General features: G+C 45.1%; 1 protein-coding gene across 2 annotated transcripts in view; it reads right to left on the minus strand.

The window, feature by feature from the left end:
• Positions 1-15,639, minus strand: part of PXMP2 (peroxisomal membrane protein 2) — a 94,406-nt gene that overhangs the window by 25,676 nt on the left and 53,091 nt on the right. The window lies entirely within an intron of this gene.

Below are 15,639 nucleotides of genomic sequence, written 5' to 3' on the forward strand. Positions count from 1 at the left end.
ATGGGAGTGGCCTTGCCGTATTTGGACTGCATTGGCTATGACTAAATATGAATATGATCCTTATGCCTTTATAAGGATATGATTTGTTATAACCACATAAGGGCATGAATCGGGAATTTTTATTTAGGGTCCTAGATACGTTCACAACAATAAAACTACACTTTTTCTAGGAGTTTTCCTGCTAGACCAAACTGAGTTGAACAGGACTATCACCTTTGTTTTGCTCATGCTTAGTTTTAACTTTCACATGGCTTAAAAACACTCAAGCGAGATCAAGAGGTTCAATATGGTCAAATCAGACATTGCTATGAAGGAACAGATGGAGTATGTCCTCTGTGGGTCCTATAATTTACCTGGTGTGGGCTTTGGGAGCTTGCACGATATGGTCCAACTTAAATTCGTACTAACCAAACAAAATCTTTCAGTTTTTCTTAGATTTTACTTTGTTTGTAAAGGAAGTCACAAAGGCACCATCAATTCTGCTAATTCTAAGAAGTGTTGCCAGAGAACATTGCCCATCTTCTGCCACCTAATACCAGCAGATACTATTGATTTTGAGCAATCTCTACAGCCTTTCAGATGACAGCCATAGGAGTGACAGGCATTTATTCTACATGTATCACGGTCTCATACACTAATGTTTTGCAAAGGTATTTTGCAGTCCAATTCATACCGATCGGAACGTTTAATATTTCTTTACATTTGTTCGACTTCTTTCTTATGTTTATTGCTTTTAAGGCGTGAATGTATCACTAAACGTACAGGTTTGAACTATCTTCAGTTGCGTAAACACAACTCCTAAAGAATGGTCCAAAAGAATACAAATGAACCCTCCCTTAAATCCTGATGGAACTAAAATGGCCAACTATTTCAGTATTAGAACACCTGTTAACAAAACAATGTCACAACTTCTAAGGAGGTAAGAATAATTGTTGATCTTGGAAAAAAAACTACTTTTTCAAAAGAGTTATGATAATCTTCCAAAGTGTTGACAAGTTTCCAGGATATCCACTTTCTTATTTTGACCACCTAATTTTCATGTGACAACAGGGAAAAAAACTCTGAATACTAATCCTCACTTTCTCCAAAACATTTTATGTGGACATCAAGATGATGTCTCCATGTACTAAAACCCCATTTAATACAGACCATGTCATGGAGCACAGAGGTAGACTATTCCGTCCAAATTAATGCTAAATCTGTGTATATACATCCACACCTTAGATGGTTAAATTATGAGACGTGCAGGGAACCCTCGAGGAGAGGCAGAGTCTTCAACCAGATTTATTATGCTGGCTAAAGGAACACCACCCAAGGGCTGAAATCCTCCCTGCAACGCAAAGAACACTGTGGTACTAACCAAGCCTAACATATGCCATATTGAAAACACAAATAAATGTGCACTGCAAACTCAAATTACAGCAATGAGAAAATAGCCTACAACGTCTAACAACCCACTGAATATTGGATCTGGCTCACAGGCAACCATCAAACAATACATCCCCTGGGTTTATTCTAACTAAATAAAAGTATCTGTGAAGCCTTTCTCAAAATGTAATATTGCATGTCTTCTTCCAGCAGAAATCTCAACGCAGGTGAAAAGCAGCACAGTGCCCACAGGGCACTGCCAGGGAAAACCGGACTAACTTGATAAGAATCAAGTTTTCAGGTTGCAAAACAAAAACGCTTGATGAGCCTTTCCTTTTTATAGGGCATGACTTGGAAGTGTTCGATATAATTATGTCAGAATTCTTAGCATGTTCCTGCCTGCTCTCCGTTGTACTGAGCTTACCCACACGCAGCACTAGAAATTGTATGCACATGTTCAATGCATTAAAAAAAAACGAATATTTTGTCACCCAACTCCTTTCACAAAGAACATCTGTTCCAATTCCTATTCTACTTTATCGTCCAACTCACTAGCATGAAAGTATATGAAACAATCTGTTGTTTCATACAGGGTACATACTTCACCCTGTAGATTCTTCCGGCATAGCTGTCACCCATCTGCAAAGCCACCTGGAGATGCTATCCAAAACATTGATTACGATCAGCCAGAATAGCAAATTTGATCACCAAAAACAAGCTCCCAAGCTTCTTAATCACCTACTAACTTCCCAAGGTCTCCCCCTCTCCCAAAGCTTGGGTAAGCCAGCACAATATTCCGAAAGGTTGAGCAAAGAAAGCTTTAACCCCTTCAGCGCTAATGACAAGTGTAACTCGTCATGGAGTTTCCATTGATTTCAATGGAAAGTCAATGGGAATGATCGGGATGCCTTAGCATCCAAGTGGTTAAGAAACTGTGCTCATCATGGAAGAACCCACCACTGAAAAGTGATCAGTTTACCGCATTCTTACTACTCTTGTGACCACTTGGTAGCCCTACAAGCCTTAAGGCCTGTTAAAAATATTTTCACTGGGGGGGGCGGAGCCGGACCGGCGGCCAAGATGGTCGCCCGGGCTCCCGGCTCCGCCGGCTCTCCTCTCCCGCCGCCTGATCCCATCGCCCGCCCCGCACAGCTCCGGTGCCCCCGTGTGTCGGATGGTGCGCTAAGCAGATGCGCCCGACTCCGAGTGATTTCCGTGCCCTGGAAGCGAAGCTACGGACCTCCGTGATTTTGGCCTGCTCGAGCCTTGCAGCCGGGACCCCGCGTGATCTCACAGCCGCCTGGAAGTGCAATAACTACGGCTGCGCGGACCCAGAAGGTACCGGTGAACGCTATGCTGGTCGGCCCGCCCCCAAGAACTTGGCGTCAGTGCTGCCTGTGGAGCGTGAGGGCACGACATATGCTGTCCTTTGGAGCTGGTTTGGTGTCCCCCCCCCGATGGAGTTGGACATTTACCGACTACTTTTTGCTACTCTGATGGGACTTTGCTTGGCCTGCGACGCGCTGCTTACACTCCGCATCACAGTTCCTCAGAGCTGGATGCGGAGCTGTACCGCTGTTGCACGATCCTGACTGTGGGGGGGGGGGCCCGTCGATGCTCCCGCACCACGAAGTGGGGGCGATGCCTCTATTGTGTGCTAACGTTTTGGAACTGTTGACGCCGTCCCCCTTTCTCCGATCCTAGGGCGGGCGGCCCTGACACTGGTTGATGCGGTGTTCTATTGGGGGTCCCTCCTGTGAGTAGTGTGGCGCGGTGGTGTGTCCGCATATGGCGTTCGCGACGCGCACAATAGATCGAGGGGAGAGGGATCTTATGCCTCCCGTGCGCTGGAAGGGCGGACCCGGATCTGGATTGCTACAGGGATGAGCCCGTTATCACCGGACTGTGGAAGACAACCTGCCGCTGGTCTCCTTGTTGCGGGACATTGTTTATGTGGCCCCGGCTCGGCCTTATTGTCCAGGCACTATGGTGAGACCTTGTTTTGACTATTGGCGGCGAAAGGGGAGGTTCGTATCTCCTGGTGAAGAGTCTTACTGTGGGTGCCGGACGCTACAAAATGGCCGTCCTTGTTATGCTACGCACTGTTCTCCGGATCGCAGACGGATAAAATGGCGGCGGATACACTTTGATAACACAATTACCTGGAACATTGCAAGGCTTCCTGTTCTTTTCCGATCTGGTCTGCCCATTCGATACGATTTTTACTTGCCTTCTCCCGCTTCCTGATATTTGTGGCATACTTATGCTCAGGGCTACGTGATTCATGTGCATCAATGACGTTCTGTTCCTTGTCTCATCGTGGGGGGTTTTCCATCTTGCTCGGGTAGTTTGAGGGGCTGGGCCGCAATCCTGATTCTAAACTTGTTGCTTCTTGATGCTTATTGTCCACTCTGGTAATATTATGATGACGAGGGGCGGCAGGGGGGGGGGGCCGGGGGCCTGTATTGGGGTCCCTCCCTGTTTTCAATTTTCCCTATCGTGGGGCTTTGCTTCATTTTCTCCCTTTTTTCCTTGTTTTTTCTTTATCTTGTGTGGAATATTGTCTCTTTCTTTTCTCTTTATCTCTCTTCTCTATATTTCGGGTTTAGACATGGGGCGACAGGCACGCTGCTAGGGGGGTAGGCCGTAGCCGTATGCAGAGGTGCAGGGTGGGGGGATAGGGGTGGGGTATTTTTGATTTTCCTTTCTGTTCTATGGCCTTTATTTTTCTTTTTCAATTTTTGTTTTTCTTCTTTTCTTCTTTTTCTTTCTTTTTCGCGGGTCTGATTAGAGGTAACTCGCCGTGCGTTTTTCTGGATCGGGTATGTGGTGTATGTTTTATACTGTTTTCTTGCACGGCGGGCGGATATTGTTTGGGTGGGGACATGTAATGTTTATTGAATATCCTGTTTCTACGTCCTGACATAATGTCCTGCTTATGGTGATCCTGCTGCGAATATCCTTTTTCATGTGTGACTCTGGCCTTGGTGAGGTCTCATTGTGTGGCATCAGATCCTGCATTTCTTTCATTTAAAAAACACAAACCTTCCCTAATCCTGTGGCCGTGTTGGTACTTAGGTCTCCTGAATTACAGCATAGATTTATGAGGTGTGCCTCCGCATTGCTCCTGTATTACATTGTTTGTTTATTCTACCTCTGTACCTATGCTCGACTGTGACGGTTGGTGAACTTTGACTGTACCTATCTAATGTGAATAAAGGTTTAAAAAAAAAATAATAATAATAATATTTTCACTGGTCAGGCCAAACTGAAGCAATGGTGATGGAATTGATGAGTCCAAGGTCTAACGAATACTGACCTGACCACTGCATCTTTTCTGATTATTATAATCCAGTTCCCCTGTGCAAAAACAGCATGAATGGGTTTGAAGCTTACTGCTTACAAGTCGCCATATTTGCTCCAGTAGGCCTAGCAACTTTTGGGATGAAATCCTCTCCCAATACATGTCATGGTGTTGGTAGAGGCCAAAGGGCCTCCAACTGTTGTGCACGAGCAGTCTTCAATGGAGATACCTCTTTCCCCGAAGTTCAGATCTGCCCAAGATTTCCATGCTTCAGCTTCTTGTGGTGGTCTCTACCCACCAGTGTAACCTTCCAAGTGCCTCCACCTTCCCAGCATTGGCTGTTTTCAGTTCTCAGTCGTTCCTGCACATCTAGGCTCTGCTTCTCTAGAAAACATCCTGCTGCAGGGCACACTTGCAGCACCCACTCTCCACAGCAAGCTTAGCCACTTCCCTCAAAGCAAAATCAGCTCCTACAGCAGGAGTAAGTTCCAAGTCACTTAAAGGCAAGCTACGTATCTGGAGGATGCACTCCGGCAATCTCCTTCCTCCAGCAGGCAGTTCCCTCGTTTCTCCAGGCAGTTTGCAGTTCTTTTTGAAGGGGCCTTGCGCATCTAGAAGGAAGCCAGCAATGTGCGATGAGAACTCTGGTATCATATTATTCCCACCCACTGCGCAGGCGTGCAGGGTGGTTAGTGGCAATGTGGCTGAGATTTCAAACTACTATTTATCCCAGTCTTGCGGACAACAATGGGATAGAGATCCATCTCTGGGGTTGGTATCAGGTACTTCCTGACATTTTGTTTGTTAGCCCAACTCAGGTTAGGATTAAACCTCTTGTCATTTAATATTCAGCAGGAAAAAAAGGGTGAGTCTGGATGTTCCTTGACAAGGGAATATGAACAAAGGGCACACAAGTGGGAGAGGCCTTGCTGCTCAACTACTACACAAAACTGTCTAGGATAACACTTCTGAGAAAGAATGGAATACATGGGGTGCAGGGTTTGTCCCTGCTCTATAATTAGGCATTTGTCTTTCTTTGTCCTTTCACAGGAGTTTGGCCCACTTTAATCAACTTCAAAAATGTTTAACAATGTACATCACTGGGAGCATGGCTTGGTGCCAGCTAATGTACCAAAGGAACTCTGCGGCGGCCTCCCTCACCTCCTTCAAAAATCCGACCGAAATCGCCCTGCTCTGCCTCCTACAGCGGAGCGGGGGTTCGGTGGAGAGAGCAGATCGCCAGAATGCCGTTGGCGATGGGATGGCCGGGCACAGAAAAGTTCGAAGTGACGGGGGGGCCTACTCCGGCGCAAGACATCATCAGAGACGAGCTCCGCAGCCCCGCAAGGTAGGACGAGTGGCGACTGCTGGGGGCGAGCGACCCCGACCTGGAGTGTGGACCAGCAGGATTCACGAACCCGCTGAGGCCTCCGGTGATCCTCCCCTCCCCCCACCTCCTCGGATGCCCGCTTGAGAGTGTGGGCAGGGCGTGCGAGCACTGAGAGGAGAGACTCAGCGGGGACAGCGAGCCATTGTCGAGACTCCTGGGGGAAGGAGGTAGAAGAGACTGCGCTGAAGGGTTCTGCACTGGGGCACGATAGCAGAGGCCTACTCCACCGGGGCAGTATCCTGGAGACACCCAGTCATACTGCAAAGAAACAATCTGAAAATAAACATGGCTAAAACAAAGGCGATCATTTCCAGACAAATAAAAAGGGAGAGGCTCATGGCAGGTTGACGGTAAACCCATTGAGATAGTTACAGCATACAAGTACTTGGGATTATGGATCGACCATAAAGGGAAGCAGTCCACTCACATCACCGCAATGCAAGGAATGGCACAATCGCTAGAGGGACCTTCTGCAGAGCAAGGAAAGCCCTGAGCTCACCTGATCTCACTCCCCTAATTCGAGCAATGGGGGCAAAATTCCTACTGTCAGTGGCCCATGGCGCAATAGCCTTTAAAAATAAAATGTCACCGTGGCTGGACAGAGCTCAGTCAGCTTCCTTCCGTAGAGTATCTTTTTTACCAACTTCTACCTCCCATGCGCAAATCCGTACGGAATTCAATCTGATAGCTCGAAAGTGGATACTAAAAGCCAGGTTCATAGCCTACTGTCTAAAAGCCAAACAAGCACGGGACAGCTCGCTAAAGAAGTACATCTGGTTAATAAGCAATCCAGGCTCAACCTAGCAATAATTTTTAACAGACTGCTTCGAAGTTTCGGAAGCTCATGAAATATGGTCTGCCTCCCATACTCATACCTGCAGCAGCAAAATTCTTAACAAAACAAGCAAAGATAATGTCGGCTGACAGTGATGCACTAACCTTGAAAAATCTTAATCATGGAAGCTGGGCTTCAAAACTATATAACAGCGGGGGCCTGCCACACTACCTGTCCTCTCCCTCAAAACAAATAATGAAGCGTCAACTAATGAGGCTGTGGTTTAGCTTGATTCTACTATTGGCATGGAAGTATAGCCAAGGGTATAAAGAAATTTCAGCCACACAGTGCCGAGCATGTGGGGAGAAGAGGAATCATTGATTCATATATTGTGCATCTGTGAGAAATTGTGCCCCTTGAGAATCTACTGGCTTCACCCTATCTGGCGTATTTTAAACATACAGGCGTGTCAAGCAGCCCTGCATGAAAGGCGACTCAGTGCAGCTGGCGGCACATTTCATGAAATTCCTGACTGCTGTAAAAGCCATGCTGGATTCTGACAACCATGTAGAAATATAATGCTCAATGCTGTAACAATCATTTTAATCTTCATGTCTTTATAGCTGACAATGTGGTGTCTAAATTTTTTATTTTCAGATTTACAGGATGTCAAACTGTCACATACCTTTTTATAACATTGGAAATGATGCACTTTATACTGACTTTAACCAAGCTTGATTGCAATGATTTCAATTAATTGTGCAATAAAAACTATATCTATCTGGAGACACCCAGTGGAGTGAAATGGCACTGGGACCCTTGGGGACCACAATCAAGAGAGTGACTGGTGCTCTGTCCTAACAATCAACCGCCTCCCTTGGATTCACTGGCCCACTGGAGTAGCGGACACACAGTGGCTTCACAGTGGGCCTAGACACAGCCTTGCATACATTGGGAGCCAGTCAACACTGCGAGACTCGACATCCCAGGTCTCAGAAGAGTGAGCGATAGAGACAATCGGCTAGCACGAGGCAAGTCAGCGAGAATAAGGGAAATTATCGAGAAGTGGCAGGTGGGTCCCATAAATCCCAAGTCTTTGTCCTGAAGGACTGGGGCCCAGTGAAGAGTGGAGCGGAGGGGAAAAGAAGCCCGAGAAGCGAACATGTGGAGCACCCCAGTCGCGCCGCCTAAGGCCGACTTGATCTGCGTGGCCAGCTTCGGCCCTTCACCTGGGGAGGGTGCAGCTATACAAGAGGTATTCCACCGGAATGCTGCCAAATATGCGACCGAAGGGAGCCCCGACCACCCAGTCCAATAAGGTGAACAAGTACACAGTGTCCAGGCAGGCACGGATGGGGTTGCAACTGGGGAACAGGAGGAAGAGGGGACTGAGCCCTCGCTCTGCACCTACATGGCAGCTATTCATAATCTAGGAACAACCCTCGAAAGGAAAATAGATAAAGTCACGATAGAGATGAATCTCCTTAGAGCGGACATGAATAAAACCTCCGAGAAGGTCACAGTGGCAGAAAGAAGCATCACTGACCTCCAGTCGGCCACTTGGAAACTGGAGGATCAAGTACAACGCCTAACTCACCAACAAAAGATGATTGCAGTGAAACTCGAGGACCAGGAAGGCCAGGCCCGCAGGAACAACATAAGAGTGATGGGGGTCCCGGAAGGTGTGGAGGGCGCATCAATGGACCTTTTTCGGTGATACAATGTTACACTGATGTATATGCCATTTTTGGCAAGTTTAATTTTCTGGTGAAACCCATTATATTTGGTTGGAGGAGACACATCCTACATCAAATATATATATATATCCATCACAACAGGTTAGCCCCAAGGAGTTAAACCACCAGAAAATACATGGATCACAACGTTTATTTGAAAACTTGCAAGCAGGCAGCAAGACATGTACAGGCAACGTTGATATCCTAATGCTAAACGCGTTTCAGGAGTCCCATTCTTCCCTTCATCAGTGGCAAGTCATGGCAGAAAAGAGCAGTGTTTCGCGCACGCACTTTTATCTTCCAAATTACCTGCCACAGTGGGCATGGCCTTCCTCAAAGCCTTCTGGTAACTGTAGTGCGCTGCGGTCATCCCTTGTGGGTGCGCTCTAATCACTCATGATACAGTATACAAAAGTATTACCCCAGTGGGTTTGTGCACTGACCAGTCCGTCTGCCTGCCCTGCTTTACAGAGTTCAAAGTGATCTCGAGCTGGAACCAGTCCTGCAAAGGCTCTAACTCTCATTCTCTCCAAGCGCTGCAGCACCAACATGGCGCAGACAGGGACCTGTTCTCAAACAGTGGATCTAACTCCACGGCTGGGCAACAGCCGATTTACATCCATCACAACAAGTTAGCCCCAAGGAGTTAAACCACCAGAAAGTACATGGATCACGACGTTTATTTGAAAACTTGCAAGTAGGCAGCAAGACGTGTACAGGCAACGTTGATCTCCTAATGCCAAACACGTTTCAGGAGTCCCATTCTTCCCTTCATCGTTGGCAAATCATAGCAGAAAAGAGCAGCGTTTCGTGCGAGCGCATTTTTATCTTCCAAATGTGTTGCGGCCTGCTTGCAAGTTTTCAAATAAACGTCGTGATCCATGTACTTTCTGTTGTGATGGATATATGTATGTGTGTATGTGTGTGTGTATATATATATATATATATATATATATATATATATATATATATATATATATCTCAACAGGAACTCCGCAATACCACCTCCAATCCCTCAGGACCAGCGAAGCAGGAGACAGACCACAACTTCTTTCCAGGTAAGTTTATTTTTTCAGTTTTTCATGAACCAACCAACCACGACGCGTTTCGGGCTATGCAGCCCTTGTTCACATGCAGGGTCTAGCTGAATTTTTTTGCTTTTTAAAGTGCTTAAGTGCCGCGCCTGCCGCCCTCTTCCCCTAGTGGTCGTGTGACCAAACTGATAAGGAAAACAGACTATCGCTATGAATGTATATCATTGAAACGAACACATACAATATTTTTGCTTGAATGCATTATATGTACAACATTGCATATGATAATTCTAAGCGAAAGCAACTCTCGGAATGAATTCCTTTACATTGATATAATGACTGGTTAAATCCAGTGTCTTAAGAACACACTTCAATGAATATTGTACAATTTTAAATTTTAAGTTAAAGATAGTGCAAGTCTGCTTTTTATCATTGATAACAATGATAAAGAATGGGGAAATTGAAATCATATCAATGGAGAGGGCCCAACAGTGCTATAAGACTAACAACCAAAAAAGCTAGGACAACCCTGCCTAGTGTGCAAAAGGGGCTACATTTAAAGTCCAAACTGTATATTCTAAAAGATAGTAAAACTCATTATATTATAAAATGTAAGAGAATGCACTATGAAAAAACAATAAGTTACCCGTCATACTAACAGAAACTATTGTTCGATCTAAAAATGCAATTCTAAAAACAATCATTTCATCAGAATATTAGTTTTTCATAAAAGAATATAACAGTTAATGTGTAAATAGTACAAATAGTGATAAAATTTGATTAAGAAAAGGAAGTAAAAAGTGTACCAATGATCTAGAATGGTAAGAGGGGCGCAAATTGAATAGTCATACAAAGTTATATTACACATGTATAAAAGAAACTTCATGTTATTATTATACATATGTAAAGTGCAATCCGTCATAGATGTTAGACTTTGATAGATTACAGGGAACCTGATTGTCTATAGATTATCAAAAATAGTGGTAATTACTACAATTCCATCATTTGGTGCAGGAATGAGCCACAGGGAACCTGACTGCTCATTATAAAGGAGAGATAAGTAATGCAGAATCTGACAATTAAATATTCTACAGAGTTCACAGACATGGAGTTGTAGCAAGAAGAGGGAAGGCAACTGAATCCTATGAGATATATCATGAGTTGATAGTGACATTACAGAAAATTATAAAAGTCTTCAGTGTTGTTAAGGCCATTCGGCCATTTGCTATCAAACTCTAGGATAAACCGAGTTTCGAGTTGTCGCAACAACTCCCTGTTGCCTCCTCTCCGTAAGGGCAATACTGATCCTACCACAAAATATCTGAGGCAATTCAGATCCTTGTTGTGTCTGGCTGCGAAATGACGAGCTACAGGGTAGGAGGGATCAGTATGCAGTATTGCCCTGAGGTGTTGCAAAATTCTGACGTGCACCTGTGCTTTAGTGCTACCGATGTAGTGCAGCCCACAGGTGCACATCAGAACATAGACTGCAAAATCAGTTTTGCAATCATAGCAACCCTTTATTTGAATCTCTGTAGGACTGAAAGGTATACGGTAAAGTGTCTTATTTTCACCGAATTTACAAGCCCTACAATGCGTACACTTGCGAAAACCAGATTTGGCCTTTAGCCAGTTAGCTTTTTGTTTCAATTCTGGACTATTGACATCTAGTGATGCACCCATATTTCTAGCCCTACGAAACGTTATAATTGGTTTTTCTGGTAAGGTAGGGTTAAGGATATTGTCTGTTAGAATGATTGGCCAATTCTTGTGGATGATCCTTTTGATGGCTTTCTCATCACTGCTGTAGGCAGTGATGAATCTGGGACAGGTGTTGGCGAGTGTATTGGAATGAATGGGAAGCTCTGTATTATCTAAGTCAGGATCAGACACCTGCAAAAGACTTTCTCTACTTCTCAACCTTGCTTTAGCCAAAGCTTGGTTGAAAGTCTGCTTGGAATAACCACGTTCCTGAAAACGGGTTCTGAGGTCATCGACACATTTATCAAAGTCGAGCGTAGAGCTACAAATACGCTTGATTCTTAGAATTTCACCAAGATGGATACTATGTATAGTATGTCGGTGGTGGAGACTGGAGGCATGCAGTAAAGTATTGCCAGATGTAGGTTTATGGTGTAAGGTGGATGTTAATTGGTTAGCCTTCACATAAACTAGTACATCTAAGAATTCTATCTGGCAATGACTGATGTGCGAGGTGAAATGGAGATTGAGGGAATTTGCATTTATTTCATGAATAAACAAATTAGCCTCCTCCTCAGTGCCCCGCCAGAGAATAAAAATATCGTCGATGTACCTTAGGTATTTAACAATCTTTTCTCTGACCCATACTGCATGCGTAGCTCCAAGGAGCTGCTCCTCCCACCAGCCCACGTGCAGGCACGCATAGCTGGGGGAAAAGCAGGAACCCATGGCCACGCCGCGTAATTGTCTCCAAAATTCTTTACCAAAGGCAAAGTAATTATTATTTAAACACCAATTCATTAGCTCCAAAATGACTTTGTTGTGTTCATACAAGTCAGCAGAGCGAGTATCCAGAAAATATTTGGTGGCCCTTAGCTCCTCTGTGTGTCCAATACTTGTATATAAGGACTCTACGTCCAATGTAATGAGCAACATATCTTCTTGCCATTCTAATTTGTTGATTTTAGACAGGAAGTCGCCAGTGTCGCGTACATAGCTAGGCAATTTGGTGACAAGTTCTTGTAAAAAATAGTCAATGTAGCGTCCCACATTCTCTCCGGCGCGGTTGATAGCCGAAATGATCGGTCTTCGGGAGTAGGCAAGATGTTTTTATGTATTTTGGGAATAAGGTAGAAGACAGGGAATTCTTTATACATGAATTTATATTCCTCTCCTGAGATCAACCCTTCTCGTCGATATTTGCTCAAAAGTTTTTCCAACGAAATTTTAGCATTGAGATATTCCTTCTTATTAGCTTTGTTGTAACATGAAGTGTCATTAAGTTGGCGCAGAGCTTCTACAACATAATCACTTTTCGCCCAAATCACAAGGTTTCCACCTTTGTCCGCCGTCTTCACGACTATATCGGGGTTGGCGCTGAGTTTTTTCATTAGCGCTATATAGTTAGCTTGCTGATGGTCATAATTAGTTTTATTTTGTTTGCGTGATTTAGTATGTAGTTGTTTGATTTCGTTGGTTATACAATCGTGAAATGTGTCTATAGCATCTTTAACCATGAGGGGGACAAATTTGAACTTATTTTTAAATGGCGTTATGCCTGCCCCCTTTTGCATAATGTTAATCTTTGACAGTCTGGTTTGAGTATTGCTTTCAATATTTGGACCCATAGGCTGGGAATCAGTATATTTGAGTGTGCAATAAACTATTGTGCTGTTTCCTGGTGTGCTGCCTCTTCATTCTGGACTAAGATTTGGTTGTGGAGTAAAGAAAATATCTATATATGGTGGGAGCTGTTACCACCAGTGGCGCCAGCGCTGAAAGGAAGGGAACCGCCGAAGCAGCGGACTTGGTGAAAGATATATATATATATATATATATATATATATATATATTTCATTGCGCTTGCCAGATGCGCAATACGGATGGCCTCGCAGCGAAAAGAGACACGGAATAAACACTGGCGAACTGCTGCTTGCAGCACTTTTTGACTGAGGTATCAGTAATTCCGTAGTCCGCCAGGAACAACAGGACGTCGTGTATGGACTGAGGTATTTAACCTCGAGGGGGCGTGCAGTCTCGCATTTGACTGCCCCCATGCACGAACTTGCCTGAAGGGACTGGCTGCTGCGATTATGGGGAATTCAGGGAGGTTCCCACCTTTCCTTACATCTAGGACCAACCCGACTCACCTGTAGCTGGTATCAACCTACAGTTTTCCCACTCCCCCACGCCACCAGCTCTGCAGCGCCGGGACAGTGCCTGCTGGGAAATGGAGTTCACGGGACAGAATTTGGACTCCTACGGTAGGACGACTTCATTAGGGGGAGGGGACGCAGTTACCAGCGAGTATTTCACCCAGGATGAGCGCAATTGGGCTGAGATCTTCACAGCACAGGGCACCGAAGAAGGCGAGTGTGCCGAAATGCATCTGCCGCTGCTGGGTTGTTTGGAATAAAGGGTTGCCTGAACTTAAAACCCCTGGTGGCCTCTGATCTTTTTTCGGAAGGATGGTGTTGGATATTTCATTGCGCTTGCCAGATGCGCAATACGGATGGCCTCGCAGCGAAAAGAGACACGGAATAAACACTGGCGAACTGCTGCTTGCAGCACTTTTTGACTGAGGTATCAGTAATTCCGTCGTCCGCCAGGAACAACAGGACGTCATGTATGGACTGAGGTATTTTACCTCGAGGGGGCGTGCAGTCTCGCATTTGACTGCCCCCATGCACGAACTTGCCTGAAGGGACTGGCTGCTGCGATTATGGGGAATTCAGGGAGGTTCCCACCTTTCCTTACATCTAGGACCAACCCGACTCACCTGTAGCTGGCATCAACCTCCAGTTTTCCCACTCCCCCACGCCACCAGCTCTGCAGCGCCGGGACAGTGCCTGCTGGGAAATGGAGTTCACGGGACAGAATTTGGACTCATACGGTATGACGACTTCATTAGGGGGAGGGGACGCAGTTACCAGCGAGTATTTCACGCAGGATGAGCGCAATTGGGCTGAGATCTTCACAGCTCCGGGCACCGAAGAAGGCGAGTGTGCCGAAATGCATCTGCCGCTGCTGGGTTGTTCGGAATAAAGGGTTGCCTGAACTGAAATCCCCTGGTGGCCTCTGATTTTTTTTCGGAAGGATGGTGTTGGAAATATATATGTATATATATATTGGGAAATAGCACAGGGAAGTAAAAAGGTACAAAAAATATGTGGATTTAATTAAGGTGTCTGGCACACCGAAGATGGACTCCGACTCGCTTGGCTGAGGTGCTTCAATTGCCAGATCTTGTTTGCATATGGATCGAATCCATCGTAAAAAGCGCCACCGGTTGTTACAAGGATTATCAACAAAGGAATGATGGAAGGGCCACACTGAGAGGCCCGCCTCGACTTGGAAGATAAAACGTGAATACAGTTAGAGTCTGGGAGGGGATTTCCCCGTGCACTGCATGCTGATCGATGTTTCTTAAAGGAAGTCAAAGAGATGCTTTTAACATTTGGATGGTAGCGGAATTGACCCTGAGTGACACTGCAACCTGTTCAACATTAGCCGCAAAATTGAACTATTCCCTGTAAAGGCTACGCTATGTATGAGGGCTGCGGTGACAATAAGGTCTTCATTTTGCCAAGAACAACATTGAAGTACCAAGTAGGTAAAAAAAATCAGTGATGGTGGATTCTGGGCACTGTGGTCCGAGTACTACAATTAAAGACAGTTGGGAAACTATGCATTGATGGGACACGATTATAATGAAAATACTTAATTTTCAAAGGATTTTCCTTGTATAAATAAAAAAGTACTTACTGTGACTGCATGAAAGAGAAGCTATGTGCATTTATGTTAAAACACCCACTGCCGCTTTAATTGAACTGGTGGACATCAGTCCTTCTTCAATGTTTTTAGTTACGTTTAAATAAGCTAACGAACCCATCAAGAGAAACTGTGCATATGATTAAGCCTCGTGGGAGGTGAAACGCGTCATGCTACTTCGGTCTCCAATAAAAATCTGAAATAATAAGGAGGCAGGGAAGCAACATAGAGAATGAAAGAGAATGGGGTAAAGCAGCACAAGGGAGAGAGAGAGCAAGAAAATACATGCGATCCCATGGAGTGCTACGGAAAATGAATAAAGTAGCTCCCTGAATACAAGCAAGGTCAGCAGTGGAAGGATACAAGTAAGCCAATCAGAACACGGTGACCAAAATGTTCCAGAGATTCACATACACATAAACAGGTGGGAAAGATGTTAAATCCGCAGCAGGAAAGGGGAGACATATAAGATGGCTTTGTTGTCTATTTATGTAAATTAAAAACAACAGGCCTGGCTAGGTAAAGCGGTCTGTAACCAAGACCAAAAAGTGAAGCACATT

Source organism: Lissotriton helveticus, chromosome 11 (assembly GCF_964261635.1).
Source record: "Lissotriton helveticus chromosome 11, aLisHel1.1, whole genome shotgun sequence".
Classification (NCBI taxonomy): domain Eukaryota; kingdom Metazoa; phylum Chordata; class Amphibia; order Caudata; family Salamandridae; genus Lissotriton; species Lissotriton helveticus.